General features: G+C 35.6%; 2 pseudogenes; both read left to right on the plus strand.

Moving 5' to 3' along the window:
- Nucleotides 1-864: 864 nt before the first annotated feature.
- On the plus strand, nt 865-2154 carry LOC131179339 (inactive chitinase-like protein 1; annotated as a pseudogene).
- Nucleotides 2155-3179: 1025 nt separating this feature from the next.
- LOC131183214 (inactive chitinase-like protein 1) overlaps nt 3180-19425 on the plus strand; it is a 35081-nt pseudogene continuing 18835 nt past the window's right edge.

Below are 19425 nucleotides of genomic sequence, written 5' to 3' on the forward strand. Positions count from 1 at the left end.
TAATTCAGCCAAATTTTTTCTATTTTTAATATTCAATTTCAATTGTTTTGTACAACTAAACATAATTGTTGAGTATGTAATTTTGATGATATATAATTATTATAATATTTAAAAAAATAAAATAAATGCAAGAACACTTCTGTTGGCATGCCATGATCTGTAAGGGCTAAATACATAATTCCTCAGTTAACCAACATATTTAAGCAACATAAGAATTAAGAGGCTCAAGCACTCTTCCTGCTTTAAATGAAAACCATAATAAAAGTGATTTATTTGAAATAATTAAAAGACAATATTAAAATGTTATTAGAATGTTGATGATGAACATTAATTCTTATGCTATAATTGCTTAAGTACATTAATAACAAAATATAAATGAATCATAAAAATTCTTTTATACACATTAATTGAATTTAATTTAAAATAGAATTAATAATTAATTATTAAATTGAATTTAAAAATAAATTTATTTAATTAAATATTAGTTTAATTGAATCAAAATTAAAATAAAGTTATAATTAATAACTAAATTCAAATTGAAATAGAATTTATTTCTATAAATTATATTAATGTTAAAAATATTTAATTTTCTTTAAATGCATTAAATTTGGTTAATTAATGGACAATTTTCTTATACAGTACAAATATCATAATTTTTTTTTTACCGAGGCAATAAAAGTAAAAATAATGATATTATTTTTTAAAAGTAAAAAAGTATTCTTTTCATGAAAATTATTTTTTAAAACAATAATAATTTTATGATCATAATAGAAATACTTTTATCAATTCACTAAACAATAAAATCACAGCTCTCTATATATACCCATCTTCTAATTACATAACCTTCACGCCATTATCCAGAAATATAATCATTATATATAACAAAAAATACAGACATGAGGACTTTGGCCTTCACAGTTTCTTGTCTGCTGTTGGCGTCCCTTTTGCTTGGAACTTTAGCTGAGCAATGTAGAAGCCAAGCTGATGGTGCCTGCCCAGGAGGCTGCCAACGCCAATGTGGCGGTGGAGTTGGCTTCGGAGACCTTGGTAGTATCATCTCAAAATCAACGTTTGAGGAGTTTCTCAAACATAGAAATGATGGTGCTTGCCCTGCTAATGGATTCTATACCTATGAGGCTTTTATCACAGCAGCCAACGATTTTCCTGCCTTCGGCAGCACCGGAGATGTTGATACGCGTAAAAGGGAGATTGCTGCATTCTTTGCCCAGACATCTCATGAAACTACAGGTTATTGCTTTTTTTACCTTTTTATTTTATTTTTTAATTCTGAGGCTTGGTTTTGACTAAAACTCATAATTTTAAAAATCGAACTTAAAATCTCACTGCTTTGAGGATGATTAAATATTATTGAGGTAAAATTTATTAATTTGATCAATTAACTTCAATTAATTTAAAGATTAATCTCCTTAATTAGTATAGTGATGCATTGTAGGAGGGTGGCCAACTGCACCCGATGGACCATATGCTTGGGGATATTGTTTTAAGGAGGAAATAAATAAACAGGATTACTGTTCTCCAAGTACCGATTATCCTTGTGCTCGTGGCAAGCAGTATTACGGTAGAGGTCCCATCCAGCTTACATGGTACGTTTTCTTTGGCAACACAAATTTGATGTTAAACACATAGATTTTATTATTATAATAAAAAAATTAAATTATTTATTTGCTTATGTAATTTAGTCCATATTTGACATAAAATTCGTTATAATATTATATATATTATAAACGATACAGAAATTATAATTATGGTCAGTGTGGGCATGCCTTAGGATTAGACCTATTGAATAATCCAGACCTGGTGGCAACATATGCAATCATTTCCTTCAAGACAACAATTTGATTCTGGATGACACCACAACCTCCAAAGCCCTCCTACCACGACGTCATTACAGGACAATGGTTATCGTCCAACGATGATATTTCAGCCGGCAGACTTCAAGGTTATGGTGTAGTAACAAATATTATCAATGGTGGCCTTGAATGTGGTATTGGCCAAGATACTAGGGTTGAAGATCGCATCGGATTCTACAAGAGATACTGTGATATATTTGGAATTGACTATGGTGACAATCTTGACTGCTACAATCAAAAGCCATTTGGAAATGGGCATAGGGACTTGGTAGATACAATATAATTAAATTACATGTTACACTATTTCCTTTGATGGATGCAAAGGAATAAATAAATAACTAACTAAATAAATAAATAAACATCTGCTTTTGACTTTTGTAATTTTATTAGATAATATGGATTATTACATCACAACATCCGTATATGGAATGAAAAACTTATATATATATAGATTATATAAAATACTAATTTATTCATTTTTTAAATAATCCTATAAATTTGTCCATTCTCAATAATTCGTGAAAATTATGGGTGGTGCAACTTTTCACTTTTCAAATAAAATAAATACAGTTAATTATTAAAAAAATGTAAAATTATTTTTTAATGCTATTATTTTAAAAATATTTATTTTTAATATAAGTAGTAGCTATTTTATGTAATTGTGATTGAATAAATTAACTTCTTCAACACATAGTTATGCACTCTTTTGAAAGTGAGAAAAATATACATCATTTTCAGTTTTCTATATTTAATACCAATACAGATTGTGGAGGAAACGGAGAAAACAGATTCTTCTTCATCTGATGAATCAATTTATGACGAGGAAAGCAGATGGTGGACTTATAAACCATCACACGTTTTGAGCATTGCTCACTCAAAGTTTATTTCATTATATAGCTGAACAAGGCAGCGTCAAAAGTATGTGGATCTCTCACTACCTATCTTCCAATTATATAAACTTCACTCCATCATCCAGAGAAATATAATTATATCATATATAGAAATAAGGGCTTTGGCCTTCACGTTTTCTTAATTGTCTGCTCTTGACGTCCCCCTTGCTTGGAATTTCAGCTGAATTAATAATTAAAATTTTTTTTTTAAATAATCATATTAGAAATATTTTTATCGATTAACTAAACCATAAAATCACAGCTCTCTTCCTATATATACCCATCTTCTAATCATAAAACCTTCACTCCATCATCCAGAAATATAATTATTATATCACCAAAAAAAAATTACAGATATGAGGCCTTTGGCCTACATAATTTCTTGTCTCCTCTTGACGTCCCTTTGGCTTGGAACTTCATGAGACGTTGGTTCATCTCAAAATCAACGTTTGAGGAGTTTCTTAAACATAGAAATGATGGTGCTTGCCCTGCCAATGGATTCTATACCTATGAGGCTTTTATCACAGCAGCCAACGATTTTCCTGCCTTTGGCAGCATCGGAGATGTTGATGCACGTAAAAGGGAGATTGCTGCATTCTTTGGCCAAACATCTCATGAAACTACAGGTTATTGCTTTTTTACCTTTTTATTTTATTTTTTCATTATGAGGCTTGGTTTTGACTAAAACTCATAATTTTAAAAGTTGAACTTAAAATCTCATTGCTCTGAGGATTATTAAATATTATTGAGGCAAAATTTATTAATTTATTTTGTCCAATGATTTCAAGTTATTCCGGGAGAGGCTTTAACAAGTCAATATCGGTTAGTGATCTTGGATGTCAAGTTTAGGAACAATTCAAGTAAGGTTAGAAGAAATATTATAGCTCGAACAAAGTGGTGGGAGTTCAAAGGAGTAAAGCAAGTGAAGTTAAAAAATGAGCTTATCGAGTCTGAAGCATGAAAGCTGGATATGGAAGTCGATGGTGATGTCCCAAAATATGTCCAAGAGGGGGGTGAATTGGATTTTAAAAATAATTTTCGGTTCTTGCTCAAAACCTTTGAAAATTGCAGCTAGGTTCAACTCAATTGACTAATGTGAAATAAGAACAATACAGCTCTATTGACAAGTTGATTCAAAGTTAGGCTATATGCAATCAGTATACTGATCTAACAAATTATATCGAGATTCAGCGAGATATCGATGTCTGGATAAGTTTTTAACATAGCAACCAGAGCAGTATACCAGATATACTAACTGACAGCAGATTAAACAATAAGCAGATTAAATCGGATATCGTGATTTAGCAAGAATGATTTTCTCAGATTGCAGCAAGATTACCAGCAAATGGCCTCAACTTTCATATCATCAAAAGCATATCAATCATAAAGTTAAAATGCATAAATGTAAAGAGTAGGGGTTGAGAAAATGAACACTGAAATTTTTATAGTGGTTCGGCTCAACTAGCCTACATCCACTCTCTCAAAGATCCCTCTTTGAGTCTTCACTTCACTATTCTTCTCTTTTAAAGGCAAGAGACAAAAGCCCTTTACAAATCTTCTCACCAAAGCTTTTACAAGTAGCTTCACACTTCTACCAAGTGTTATCCCAAACACTTTATCACAATCAAGCTTCAATAGGTGCTTGAATGACCTCTCATAAATGATAATAATGTGTTTAAAACTCACTCTCACTCAATACAACAGAATTTATAAAGAAGAGATGAGTAAATAAGCCAATGAAGAGCAATAAAACACTTTGAGCACTTTGAATGAAAGCTTTTATGATTTTGAACAGTGGAGAGACTTTCATTAAGTGCAAAATGGCCAAAGGTAGGTGTATTTATAGCTTTGGAACGTTTTTGACCATTTGAGAACTCATTTGAACGTTACAGTTACGAATTTCAAGAAAATAGCCATTATTTTGTCTTTTTCTGCGATGTTATGCAGAGTTGAGATAGTTAGCATACTGGAGAAAATAGCAAACCAGTTAGCATACTAAAATAAGTAGCAAACTAGTTAGCATACCAGAAAAACTTTTCTGCATAACTTTCAAAGCTATAAAACTTTACACCAAATCATAGTCAAATACTTTTTAGGCCAATAATGATATTTAAAAGAAAAATGTTTTGAGGGATTGAAAATAAGCATCATTGACTTTTACTCCTCAATTCTTTTCACAAGTAATCCTAAAAATAAAACTTAACTTCTATACTATATGTACCTTCAATTCTGATTTTCAATGCAGCCTTAGAAGGTAATATTTTCTTCTTTTATCTCCTTTGATTCGTCCTGTGTTATCCTTAGAATGTCATCCTTTCTTCAGAAGCACGAATCCATCATGAAATCCTTGTGTCTTTTTCTTTGAGATGCACAACACTTAAAACAATGTTAGTTTGATTCTAGTTGAGTTTTGGTATCATCAAAATCTATGCTCCTTTGAGCTTGTGGGGTCAACAATCTCCCCCTTTTTGATGATGACAAAACTCAATTGAATCACCGTGTAAATATTAATAAGAGTGAGTATATGTATGAATGTATATGTGAGAATAACTCCCCCTATGTATGTGCTTATATCAATAATTAATCACAAATAACTCCCACTTAATAATTTCAATGAAATATTCATAAGCATTTTCTTAAGGAGTCAAGTGTGACTAAAGATACTAACTAAATATGCACAATATGCACACTAATCACAAATTGTATATCATTCACAAGTTATATCAACAATATGCACCATAAAGTTATATCAACAATATACTAATCACAAACTATATCAACCACAAGTAATCACAAACTATATCAACCACAAGTTATATCAACAAGATTACTCATTCATTTTCTCCCCCTTTTTGTCAGCATCAAAAAAATAATGGGAGAAATCATGCACATGTGTATAAATCAAAAGTCAGTTTAAGTGCAGTGAATAAACAGTCAAAACAGTAACTAATATAGCAAACTAATTTAAAGTTCAGAAAAACTAAAAGTAGCAAACTAAGAGACAGACTGTTCGACAAAATTCAATCAGTAAACATGCAGTATGGTTGTTTATCCTTTTAGCCTAGAGCTTCGTCTGAATGGTTTTGGAGCAGCCATCTTCAACTTTTGTGGCTTGACAGGTTTATCACTCAAGGTTTGAAGAATTTCAGCAACCATTTCAGTTCCTGGTGTCAAGGGAATAATAGGGTCAGCTGCTAACTCGATTCTGTGATGAGTACTGTCTGCTGTCAACTTTTTGCCAGTTTTAGTCTTTTTGCCAGATGGTTTACCAGTTGCCTCTTTTTGCTTGCTTCTTTATTCCTTTTGAGCTGTTTTTGCCTTTTCTTTTGTAGGAGCAACAGGAGCAGGAGTCTGTGGTTCTGTATCAGATTCTGAGTCACTCATATCCGTCCCACTTCCTTCTTTGCTGCCTCCATTACCATTTCCATCATCAGAATCATCTTTATCTTTTTCAGTTTCCTCTTCTTCCTCTTTTTCCTTTTCTTCCTCTTTCTCTTCTTCTTCTTCTTCTTCTGTTTCTTCTTCTTCCTCTTCTGTTTCTTCTTCTTCCTCTTCTGTTTCTTGTTCTTCCTCTTCTCCTTTCTCTTCCTCTTTTTCTTTTTCTTTCTCTGTTTGAGAGCAGAACCGATGTGACCTTCTTTGGTTTCTCGGCTTGATCCTTGAAATACCCAGATGAACTTTGATTTTAAATAATTCTTCCACAATTTTATACATTAACATCAAAGTGCCATCAACTTTAGAGTCAAGAGCATTCATAAGAACAGATTGAAAACCTCTAAATTTTTGTATTTCTCCAAGTTCAATTTCAATAAATTCCCTCAAGTTGTTCACTTCTTCTAGAATTCCTTAAACATTAATAGTACTGCTTGCACTATCCTTGGAGCTAGCACCTTGTTCAAATCTAAGTTTTCTTCCATCATCATCTTTTTGCAGACTTATAATTGGGATCATATTTGTCCTAAGTTTCTTGGTTTCCAGAGAGATCCCAAAGTCTCTAAACAGACCATTAAGAAGATGGGCATAGGGTAGCTTGTAATGTGGTTTCCATTTCATGATTTGCTTCAGCATAAAGTAGGCAAGATTAAATTCAATTTGATTCACAATATGCTAAATTATGCAGAGATCAAGGGTACTAAAATAGTTTGGACTGCCAGTTCTAGGATTCAGCACATAGATGATAAAATTATGAAGAATTTTGATGTGCTGGTGAGCATGGGTAATGCTAGTCTTATCTTTTACTTCCCCTTTAAATACTTCAGCCTCAAAATCTCTTTTATTAAATCCACCAACAGCAAAAACTTCTTTGTGAGAACAAATTTTATTCCCACTGTTTGGGATTCCTAGGGCTTTGGCTAATCTATCAACCGTCACTTCATAGACTTTCCTTTTCATTTTCACCTTAAAAGATTCATCTTTGTCAGAATCATCAACCCTTAAATTCTTATAGAATTCTTGAACTAAGTCCACATATACTCCTTCAGTGTCAGAGCACAATTTGTCCCATTTAAACAAGGATTGTAAAGGAATAGAAACTTCAGTAAAAGCAGGCTAGTGGATATACCTGGGTTCATGAATGGCCCTTTCCATATGCATAACTGGAGCTTTTGAAGTCTTTTTCTTTTTGGTTCCTTTTTCTTGGACAGGCTACCTAGTTCTTTTCTTGGGCGTTTCTTTTGATTTTCCAATTACCAGAGGGACTTTTTTTTGCGGAGGAGGAGATGCAGGAACACTTGCATCAGTGGAATCTAAAGACGATAAATATGTGGTTATTTTTGCTTTGCCTTTTCCTTTTTCCTGCGCCATGACCAACCCAGAAGAAAATTAGGCCGAAAGGACAGTGAAAACTGAGTTCACAAATTCAACGATGTGAGCAGCCAATATATATAATCATTCGAAGCACATCAACATATTTCTAGCACAACTTAGCACAATGTCATAAAAATAGAACAGACAGCAAGAGATACTCGGGTTTTTGAGAATCCATGGCAATCGATTTATGATTTAGTTATATACCACATTTTTATGTAATGCTGATATTAGAAAAAAAAAAAATTAACAGCTCATTGCGAAAGCAAAACAAACAGAACAGTCTAAAAAAATGTAAAACACGATTCCATTAAAGTTTTAGATTCAATACCTGAGACTTGTAGAGACAGAGAATGCGAATTGATACCAAATGCATCAAAAACCAAAAAATTAATCCAACAAGAAGTGGTTTCTTTAGGCAGATTTAGACAAATAATGGGAATAAAAATTTTTTTGGGGATTTTCTAACTTGAAACAATCGATTTGATTCACAGCCAATGGGTTTCGAAAATATTTAAGAATGATGAAGGGAGACGATGGTTTCAAAGGTTGCGAACGAAATGGGTTTGCAAGTGGAGAGAAGATGCACTCAATCGGGTTTTTGGAAGGCGATGCGACGAAGAAAGAAGAAATTTTGAATTTTAAAACTAAAAAGGCATAAATGGAGACATTTGCAGAGAATGGGTACCGTGTATCAGTGGAGAAGCAGTGAGAAGATTGATGGTTCCAAAAAAAATTTTGAGTCCCGCGCTAGTTTATATGTTAAAAGTCCATTTTGCCCTTAAATCACATAAAGATGCAATGCTCTAAATAGAGGGGTATTTAAGTAATATGGGCTTTAAACATGCAGAATAGGCGCTCGAAAATAAGAATAATTTTAGAGTTTTGGTACAATCAAACCTGACTTCCAGTTTGCCAACGAAAAGATAGGAGCAGTGGTAAAACATTTAGCAAACAAGAAAATTAGCAAACAGATTAGTATGCCACTGTGATCAAATTTCTGCAGAATACTGTTCATATCTGATCAGACCCAGAATTTTTCAAATTACACCAAAAATATCATAACACATTTTTAACATTACAAACCAACGTATATCACTTCATTTTAATATAGAAACATGAGAATGCATCAAAACTTAATCAATAGCATCAATCATACCAAGTTCTCTTCTTATTTTGCAGAAAACTTCCTCATTAAGTGGCTTTGTAAAAATATCAGCAAGCTGTTTTTCAGAAGGGACAAATTCAATTTGAATATCACCATTTTGAACATGATCCCTAATAAAATGATGTCTAATTTCAATATGCTTGCTTCTAGAGTGTTGAACAGGATTTTTTGATAGGTTTATAGCACTAGTATTGTCACATCTTATGGGAATGTGATCAAATTTAATCTCAAAATCTTCAAGCTGTTGTTTCATCCACAAAATCTATGCAACACAACTTCCAGCTACAATATATTCAGCTTCTGCAGTAGAAAGTGCAACAGAGGTTTGCTTTTTACTGTGCCATGAAACTAATGCATGACCTAGAAATTGACAAGTTCCAGAAGTGCTTTTTCTGTCCAATCTACTACCAGCAAAATTTGAATCACTATAACCAATAAGATCAAATGATTCACATTTTGGATACCATAAGCTAATGTTGTGAGTGCCAATGAGGTACTTAAAAATTCTCTTAACTGCTACAAGATGAGATTCTTTTGGACATGATTGAAATCTTGCACATAAACATACACTAAAATGAATATCTGGTCTAGATGCTGTCAAGTAGAGTAAATAACCAATCATACCTCTATAAAGTTTGTTATCTACCTCTTTACCTTTTTCATCTTTTTCCAATTTAACTGTTGAGCTCATGGGAGTTCCGATACTTTTCATATCCTCCATTTTGAACTTCTTTAGCATATCCTTTATGTACTTGGACTGATTTATAAAAATTCCATCTTTCATTTGCTTAATTTGCAATCCAAGGAAGAAAGTAAGTTCACCCATCATACTCATTTCAAATTCACTTTTCATCATGTTGGAAAATTTCTTACAAAGAGAATAGTTAGTAGCACCAAAAATAATATCATCTACATAGATTTGCACAATAAGCATGTCTTTTCCTAGTTTCTTAATGAAAAGAGTAGTATCCACTTTTCCTCTTTTAAAATCATTTTGAAGCAAAAATTTACTAAGTCTCTCATACCATGCTCTAGGAGCTTGCTTTAATCCATAGAGAGCTTTAGTAAGCTTATAAACATGATTTGGAAAATGAGGGTCTTCAAAACTAGGAGGTTGAGCTACATAAAATTCTTCATCAATATATCCATTTAAGAATGCACTTTTAACATCCATTTGATAAAGCATGAAATTCTTAAAACATGCAAATGCACACAACATTCTAATAGCTTCAATTCTAGCAACCGGAGCAAAAGTTTCATCAAAATCAATACCTTCCTCTTGGTTGTATCCTTGAGCTACTAGTCTAGCTTTATTTCTAACTACATGTCCTTTTTCATCTATCTTATTCCTAAATATCCATTTAGTTCCAATAACAGAGTGCTTTTTAGGTTTAGGAACAAGTGTCCACACTTTATTTCTTTCAAATTGATTTAATTCCTCTTGCATAGCAAAAAGCCAATTTTCATCATTTTGAGCATCATCATATGTTTTGGGTTCAAATTGAGAAACAAAAGAAACATTACCAAAATATCTTCTAAGTTGAGCTCTTGTCATCATTCTTTGTGATGGACTATCAAGAATGTCATCTTTGGAATGATTTCTATGGTACCTCCATTCTTGTGGAATATCTTGATGTTGAGGTTCCTCAATTTGTAGTTCTTCCACATTTGGTTGGGAGTCATCTTGAATTTCAACATTTGTGGAGCAAGGGAGTTCTTCTTCTTTGTCATTTTGATCATCCTCCACTAGTTCTTTTGAATCAAGCTTATCTTTATTTGAATTCTATGAATTTAGAATCTGCTCAATTTCATCATCACAAGAATCTTTCCTTTGCAAGGAAGTGTTAGCATCATCAAAAAGTATATGCATTGATTCTTCCATGGTCAATGTTTTTCTATTGAAAATTCTATATGCCTTGCTATTTGTTGAATAGCCTAGAAATATTCCTTCACAAGATTTAGCATCAAATTTCTTGAGATTGCTGTCTTTGTTATTCAAAATGTAACATTTGCAACCAAAGACATGAAAATATGCAATATCGGGTTTTCTTCCTTTCCATAGTTCATAAGGAGTTTTCTTTAAAATAGCTCTAATGGAAACTCTGTTCAAAATGTAGCATCTTTGTATTTCTGACCTCTGCTTGAAATATTTTGGCAAACTATTTTCATTCAGCATTGTTCTTGCCATTTCTTGCAAAGATCTGTTTTTGCTTTCAACAACTCCATTTTGTTGTGGAGTTCTAGGAGCTGAAAATGTATGATAAATACCATTTTGAGAGCAAAAATTTTCAAACAAATTATTTTCAAATTCTTTTCTATGATCACTCCTCAAAGATGTAATACAATATCTGTGACATCCCTTACCCGTCTCCAGTATATCTGAGTAAGATATGTCACACGATGTACCGGAACACTCTATTTTATCTTAATCATTTTTATTCTTCCTTAATTAATTTTTATCATAGTTTTGAATATAACTTGTGAAATATAATTCATTTAAGAAATTTATTGAAATTATAATTTATTTGAGGTTCCAAAAATTTTATAGAAAATCCGGCAGAGTACCGGCTAAAAATGGAGAAAACAGTTCTTCGAAACCTGTGAAAAACACTTTCAATATTTTCAATCAATCCCAAACTCCATTTCATCAACAAAATCTCAATATGTTTTTCAACAACATTTCCATTTCTCAATTATTCATCTCATATGATAATCATGTAAAAGTCATAAATAAATATTCACTTTTTCATTCATAAACACAATTTCTACTATTTACATTAATACCAAAATACATTACATAAGTTTCAATTACATATGAGAAAATAAAAGTTAATTACAAAATATCAAAATAAAACCTAGTGTCCTACCAATGCACTGATGACGGTGAGGTGACAAGGACACTATGCAGAGCTGCAGGAGGTCTCACTCAGTCTGTGGTCTACTGGGCTCTCGGTCAGTATCTCCAGAACCTACGCGTGGCAAGAGCAACGCGCTAAGCAATAATGCTTAGTGGTGCCAATAATAAAATAAAAAGAAATAACAGAAAATAAATATGCAGTGAATGTATCGATGTCTTATTGCAAATAAATTTTCGATGAGTATTTGTAGTCTTACTTATTTTGTATTTGTTATATTCATTATTTCATTAAATTTATCCACTTTCATTTTTGGTTGCCCAAGTAACCTATACTGGACGACTGGACTGGATAAACGGGTAAACTGGCACTGGGTATCAAGTACCTCGGTCACATATGTGTCTCCCGGTGTGCAACAGAACAGCTAATAAGCTGTAATAACATTAGGCACAAGGCCAAGTATCAACATAATGTCAGAATGGCTAAAAGCCATGAAATCACAGAATGGCATAATGCCATGTGCAGTACTGCTAACTGAACCCTATTGGCATGCCAAACAATCCAAACCAATCTTGTTAGGTATACTAGGGCATTTGACACTTTTGAATTTTTCAATTTTTAAATTTCAAGTTTTGGTGTTACTATTCCCTTCATTAGTCAACAAAAATGTTGACTTTTGCATAGAAAATAGGTATATTGGTTTTAACACTCCCAACATACCACATTTTGCATTCAAAATTTGTTGGTATTGGTTACCAATACCATTTCTAAGCTTAAAATTAATGGAGCAGAATTTTCAGTTTTCATACCCTATATTTACGGTTCCATTACTTACTGTTGTAGTGGGAATTTGGGAAAATGATAAACATGAAAGTTGTTCCTTATATTGTGTAGTTGAATTTATTTTTTTGAATCACTCCATTTGGAGTTTTTTAGCTCAAGTTATGGTCCAAAAACCACAACTGGCCGGATTGGAATTTTTCTGGACTGACCATATCTACAGTGCAGTGAATAGTGACTGCAACTCCCTTGTTGGATAGGTTATGGTCATAATTTGGGGTGGGTTTCTTCATGAAAGTTGTTGGTCTATATCTTAGCTTGTTGCTGGCAAAGTTTCAGGTCAATTGGGCCATTCTACATTGAGTTATGGTCAAATGAACAATCACTGTTCATTTGGTCATTCTGCAGAAACAGGTTGCAGGACACCCGGATTGGGGCAAGTTTTTGGTCCACTTGGTTTGGTCTTATGGGCATGGTTTCTTCACCAAAGTTGTGCCATTATGTGTCTAGTTTCATGTACAATTGGCCAAATATCAATTGAACCTCTACAATTCAAGTTATGGCTGCCCAAACCTGCTGGACTCATGTCCAATTCTGCAGGTCACCATGGGCAGCCACACTAAACCTAAATCCCATCACTAAACACACACTTCATTTCTTGTTTACCAATAACCAAATGGTCACTAATTGACCATTAAAATGTTCCTACACCATTATAGGATTAAAACCTTAATTTGGTCAAAACCCTAAATTCTCAATTCCTCTATTCTTCTATTAACTTACAATATAAGGTGCTAAGTGTTAATTTCATATCAAAGGACAGCTTTTGTACTCTTTTAATCTAAAAAAAATCATCAAAACTCTCATAAGTTCATGGTGGCCAAAAATGGTAAAAATTCATCATGCACCTTTTGTTTAATTTCACTTAATTTTTACACTTAATTCCTACTCCACATATGATATACATAAAATTCCTAGAAGGAATTGGCACTAACCTCACTTGTGACCTAACTTGGACTTGCCAAACTTCAAAATTTCCTCAAATTTCTGCTGCCTTATGCTTCCTCAAGGTTTAGGGATAATTTTTTATGAAGGAAGTTTAGGGTTTTGGGGTGGAGAGCTTATGGAAAATCAAGCTTGAACAAGAGCTTTCATGGAGTTTTTTTCTCCTCTCTCTCTCTCTCTCTCAACGTTTCTGCAGCCCAAAGATTGAAGATGGCTGTCCACTTTTTCAATTTTTATCTCCTTTTATTCATGTTTAAGTAGTTTTTAATGATGTGTCAAAATTTGGTTGGGTGAAAATATTTTAATTACATCATGCTCATGTCATAAATATGACTTTTATTTCATTTTCTTTTCTTTTCTTTTCTACTCATTTTCAATTCAATTTTTAGCAATATTTATTCATATTTTAGATCATAATAATTATTTACTTAACTGGACAAGTCGGCCAAAAATCTCCTCTGAAGGCGAAATGACCAAAATGCCATCCGTTTGGCTTAACGGGTCAAAATTGTTTGTATCAATTGAAAAATTTTTCTAAATATTTTCTTGGCATTCTAATGCCATAGGAACCTCAATGACCCTTCTCTGGAGTCCAAAAAATTATTTTATGAATTTTTCCCTGGGTCTAGGGCTCCTAGTTGCGAGAACCGCAACTTCCCACTAGGTTACCCATCGCTAGGGCACCGGCTCATTTAACTTGGTTGTATTTTATTTCTAAAATTTTTCCTAAATTTTTCTTATTAATATTTGAGTTAATTATGGTTCCTCACTTTAGTTTAAATATTTTTCCGAACGTTCTACTGTCGATCGACCTTCGTCACCGAGCAGAGAATGTACGGAGTTGCTACAGGGAGGGTGTTACAACTCTTCCCCTCTAATTTAAATTTCGTCCTCGAAATTTACCTGATGCAAACAGTTGAGGGAACTGTTGCCTCATCGTCTCTTCACTTTCCCAAGTTGCCTCCTCGGTGTTGTGGTGCCTCCAAAGCACTTTCACCAGTGGAATCTCCTTATTTCTCAACTCTTTCACTTCCCGAGCCAAGATCCGTATGGGTTCTTCTTCATATGTCAAATCCGGTTGTACTTCAATTTCTTCCATGGAGATGACATGTGAAGGATCTGAGCGGTATCTTCTTAGCATAGACACGTGGAACACATTGTGGATCTTGTCCACTGTGGTAAAGCTAGCTCAGAGGCTACTGGTCCCACACATTCAATGACTTCATATGGGCCAATAAACCTAGGGCTCAACTTACCTTTTCTTCCAAACCTCAGTACCTTCTTCCACGGTGACACCTTGAGGAACACTTTGTCGCCAACCGCATATTCTATTTCTTTTCTCTTCAGGTCGGCATAAGATTTTTGTCTATCTGAGGCAACCTTCAGATTAGCTTTAATTAGTTTTACTTTCTCCTCAGTCTGTTTCACCAGGTCTGGCCCTACTAGTTTGTCTTTGCCCAATTCAGTCCAGCACACTGGAGTTCTACATTTCCTCCCATACAGTGCTTCATATGGGGCCATTTGGATGCTAGCTTGGTAGCTATTGTTGTATGCAAATTCTGCCAGTGGAAGATATCTATCCCAACTTTCCTCAAACTCAATGACACAACTCCTCAGCATATCCTCAAGGACCTGACATATATTTCATGTTATTATTATCATTTTAGTTCAATATTTGTATTAAGTCAATTGGTTTCAATTATTTACCTGGATTACTCTTTCTGATTGCCCATCCGTCTGAGGATGGAAAGCTGTGCTGAAGTGAAGTTGTGTACCCAAGGATTCATGCAACTTCTTCCAAAATCTCGATGTAAACCTTGGGTCTCGATCAGATATGATGGAAAGTGGAATTCCATGCAGTCTAACTATCTCACTGATATACAATTTTGCTAACTTCTCCGGTGAGTAGTCGGTCTAATCGGCGAGAAAGTGTCTTGACTTCGTCAATCTATCTACTATCACCCATCTTGCATCATGTTTCTTACGGGTGAGAGGTAGACCACTTACAAAATCTATGATGACGATCCCATTTCCATTCGGTATGCGTATAGGTCGTAGCAAACTGATGGAACTTGATGTTCGCCTTGACTTGCGACATGTCAAGCATTTAATCACATAGTCGGCTATGTCCTTCTTCATACTGTGCCACCAAAGCGAAGTTTGGATCATGATACATTTTTGTACTTCCTGGGTGCATAGCATAAACACTGGCATGTGCCTCTTTCAGAATATTGGCTTTTAATTCCCCATTATCTGGTACGCATACTCTTCCTTTGTAGTATAGACACCCATCTGCTTTCACTTCATAGTCAGTTGCCTTCCCTTCTAGGATTTTTCTCATAATAGCCTTTAGCTTCTCATTTACCTTCTGTCCATTTAAAATCTGCTGTAATAGGTTTGGCCTCGCTTGTAACTCAGCCAAAATAGCTCCATCTCGAACCAAAGATAGACGGGCATTCAATGATCTCAAAGCTGTGATGGATTTTCTGCTCAAAGCATCTGCAACTACATTTGCTTTCCCAGGATGGTAGTCAATTACACAATCATAGTCCTTCAGGAACTCAATCCATCGTCTCTGTCTAAGGTTGAGCTCCTTCTGGGTTGGCAAGTATTTTAGGCTTTTGTGGTCTGTGTAAATGTAGTACTTTTCACCATACAAGTAATGCCTCCATATCTTAAGTGCGAAGATAATTGCTGCAAGCTCTAGATCATGGGTAGGGTAATTCTGTTCATGTGGCCTTAGCTGCCTGGAAGCATAAGCGACCACCTTCCCCTCTTGCATCAATACACACCCTAACCCATTATGAGAGGCATCACTGTAGACCACAAAGTCCTTTCACGACCTTTGGCTGTGTTAACACTGGTGCCTCTGTCAACATAGCCTTCAACTTCTCAAAACTAGTCTGACACTTGTCATTCCAGTCAAATCTGACATTCTTGTGTAACAACTTGGTCATTGGAGCAGCTATTAAGGAAAATCCCTTCACAAATCTCCTGTAATACCCAGCTAGCCCCAAGAAGCTTCTGACCTCAGTTGTATTTCTGGGAGGCTTCCATTCCATCACTACTTCTATTTTCTTGGGATCCACCCTAATCCCATCAGCTGACATTATGTGTCCAAGGAATGCAATCTCATTCAACCAGAAGTCACACTTGGACAACTTAGCATACAGCTTCTTTTCTCTCAGGGTTTGCAGAACAATCCTCAAATGCTCATCATGTTCTTCCCTAGTCTTGGAATACACCAAAATATCATCAATAAAGACCACTATGAACCGATCTAGGTATGGATGGAAGATACGGTTCATAAGGTCCATAAATGTCGCAGGTGCATTTGTTAGACCAAAGGGCATCACTAGGAACTCATAATGCCCATATCGGGTCCTGAATGCAGTCTTTGGCACATCTGCATCCTTCACCCTCAACTGATGATACCCTGATCTGATATCAATTTTAGAAAATACTCCTGCTCCCTTCAACTGATCAAACAGATCATCAATTCTAGGCAACGGATATTTGTTCTTCACTGTCACTTTATTCAACTGTCGGTAATCAATGCATAACCTCAAAGTCCCATCCTTCTTCTTTACAAACAGCACTGGAGCTCCCCATGGTGACACACTAGGGCGTATGAACCCCTTATCCAGCAACTCCTGTAACTGGATTTTCAGTTCCTTCAATTCTGTGAGTGCCATCCTATAAGGAGCAATAGATATTGGTGCTGTACCCGACAGTGTCTCAATAGCAAATTCAACTTCCCTTTCTGGTGGCAAACCAGGCAATTCTTCAGGGAACACATATGGGAAGTCTTTTACTGTGGATATGTCATACAGATCTGACTTAGCCTGCCTAGTATCCACTACATGTGCTAGGTAGGCTTCACAGCCTTTTCTCATCAGTTTTCTTGCAACTATGGCTGAGATAACATTGGATAAGAAATCTGTCCTCTCCCCCACAACTGTAATCTCATTACCCTCAGGAGTTTTCAAAGAAATTCTCTTCAATTTACAATCAACCATTGCCTGATGACGTGACAACTAGTCCATTCCCAAAATCACGTCAAACTCATGGAAAGGAAACTCAATCAGGTCTGCCGAGAATTCATACTCCTGAATCCTTAACGGGTAACCCTTGTATACTTTGTTCACCACTACACTGTGGCCCAATGGATTAGTGACCAAAATGTCTTGGTCACTCTCCCCTACTAATATCCCCCTTTCTATAGGTAAGTTGATGCAGATGTATGAATGAGTGGATCCTGGATCCACCAATGCATGCACAGATGTATTGTAGAGGGAGAACGTACCCCTGATGACGTCCGGGGCATCTTGCTCCTCCTGAGCTCTCATAGCATATGCTCTGGCAGGTGGTCTACCCTCAGGCCTCTCAGCTGGCTCAGATGCAGGCCTCTGTGATGGTCCCACTGCCTCAGATTTGCCAGATTTCCTACCCCTTTGTGGTGCGGGGCAGTGCATGCGCTTGCGTTGGAGAAGCTGTAGTAGTTCTGCGTGGACAGTTCCTCAACTGATGCTCTGTTGACCCACACCTTAAGCAGGCACCAGTCACTCTCCAACACTCCCCCTTATGCCACTTCAGGCAATGTGGACATGCAGAAGATGCTGGGGCTGGTCCCCTGAACCCCATCCCTGGAGAGCTACCCACTGATGGTGTGAACTGACCTCTCCTAGGGGTAAACAATGGCCTGGGCCCCTGGGACTGACCCTGACCTTGTGGTTGACCTGAACTCTGTGTAGGTGGACCTTTGAACTTCTTCCCAGATGCAGGAGATGAACTAGACTGACCTGGGCCCCTCTTCTGCTGTCTCTCTCTTCTGGTCTGCTCACTTATTCTTACTTTTTCAACTTTTATTGAAGCTTCCACTAACTTGGTGAAGTCTGTGATTCCCAAGGCAGTGATCATGATCTTTATATTGTCATTTAATCCTTCTTCAAATCTCTTACACCTTTCAGCTTCATTAGGGACTATCTCCCTTCCGTAGTAGCTCAATCTGACGAATTCCTTTTCATACTCGGCTACCGTTAGCTGTCTCTGCCTCAGGTTAATGAACTCTCTTCTTCTTTCTTCCAGGTATACACTGCCCACATATTTCTTCTTGAATTCGGAGAGGAAGAAGTCCCAAGTTATTACTTCTGGCTGTACTTCACTGGACACTGTATCCCACCATTCATATGCATCATCTTGCAACAAAGATACAACAACTTCTAGATTTTGCTCTGGAGTGCAGTGGAGTTGTTTTAAAACCCTGCCTGTTCTGTTCAACCAATTTTTGGCTGCAACAGAATCATCTTCTCTCTTGCCAAAGAAGTCCACTGCTCTAAATTTTCTTAGTCTTTCCAAGTGTGATTTCTGCTGTGGAGGTGGTGGTGGTGGTGGTGTTGGCATTACCCCAGCCATTTGTCTGAAGAATTTAGCCATTTGCTAGAACATGGCCTGTGGAGGCTGAGCAGGCTATGCTTGACCTGGCGGAGCAGGTTCTCCCCTATCCCCAGTCTCAGCTGCTGCAGGTGGAGCATGACTCTCCACTTCCGTCCTTTGAGATGTGGGGTCCATATCCTAATCAAAATAATAAAGACAAACAAATCTGCATTAGTGTCACCTCGACTCTTACAAATGCAATGCATGGTATGGACTCAATCAAGGCCCAGAAACGCCTAAATCGTGCTCTGATACCACTAAATGTGACATCCCTTACCCGTCTACAGTATATCCGAGTAAGATATGTCACACGGTGTACCAGAACACTCTATTTTATCTTAATCATTTTATTCTTCCTTAATTAATTTTTATCATAGTTTTGAATATAACTTGTGAAATATAATTCATTTAAATCATTTATTGAAATTATAATTTATTTGAGGTTCCAAAAATTTCATAGAAAATCCGGCAGAGTACTGGCTAAAAATGGAGAAAACAGTTCTTCGAAACCTGTGAAAAACACTTCCAATATTTTCAATCAATCCCAAACTCCATTTCATCAACAAAATCTCAATATGTTTTTCAACAACATTTCCATTTCTCAATTATTCATC

The sequence above is a fragment of the Hevea brasiliensis genome, chromosome 1 (genome assembly GCF_030052815.1).
Source record: "Hevea brasiliensis isolate MT/VB/25A 57/8 chromosome 1, ASM3005281v1, whole genome shotgun sequence".
NCBI lineage: Eukaryota > Viridiplantae > Streptophyta > Magnoliopsida > Malpighiales > Euphorbiaceae > Hevea > Hevea brasiliensis.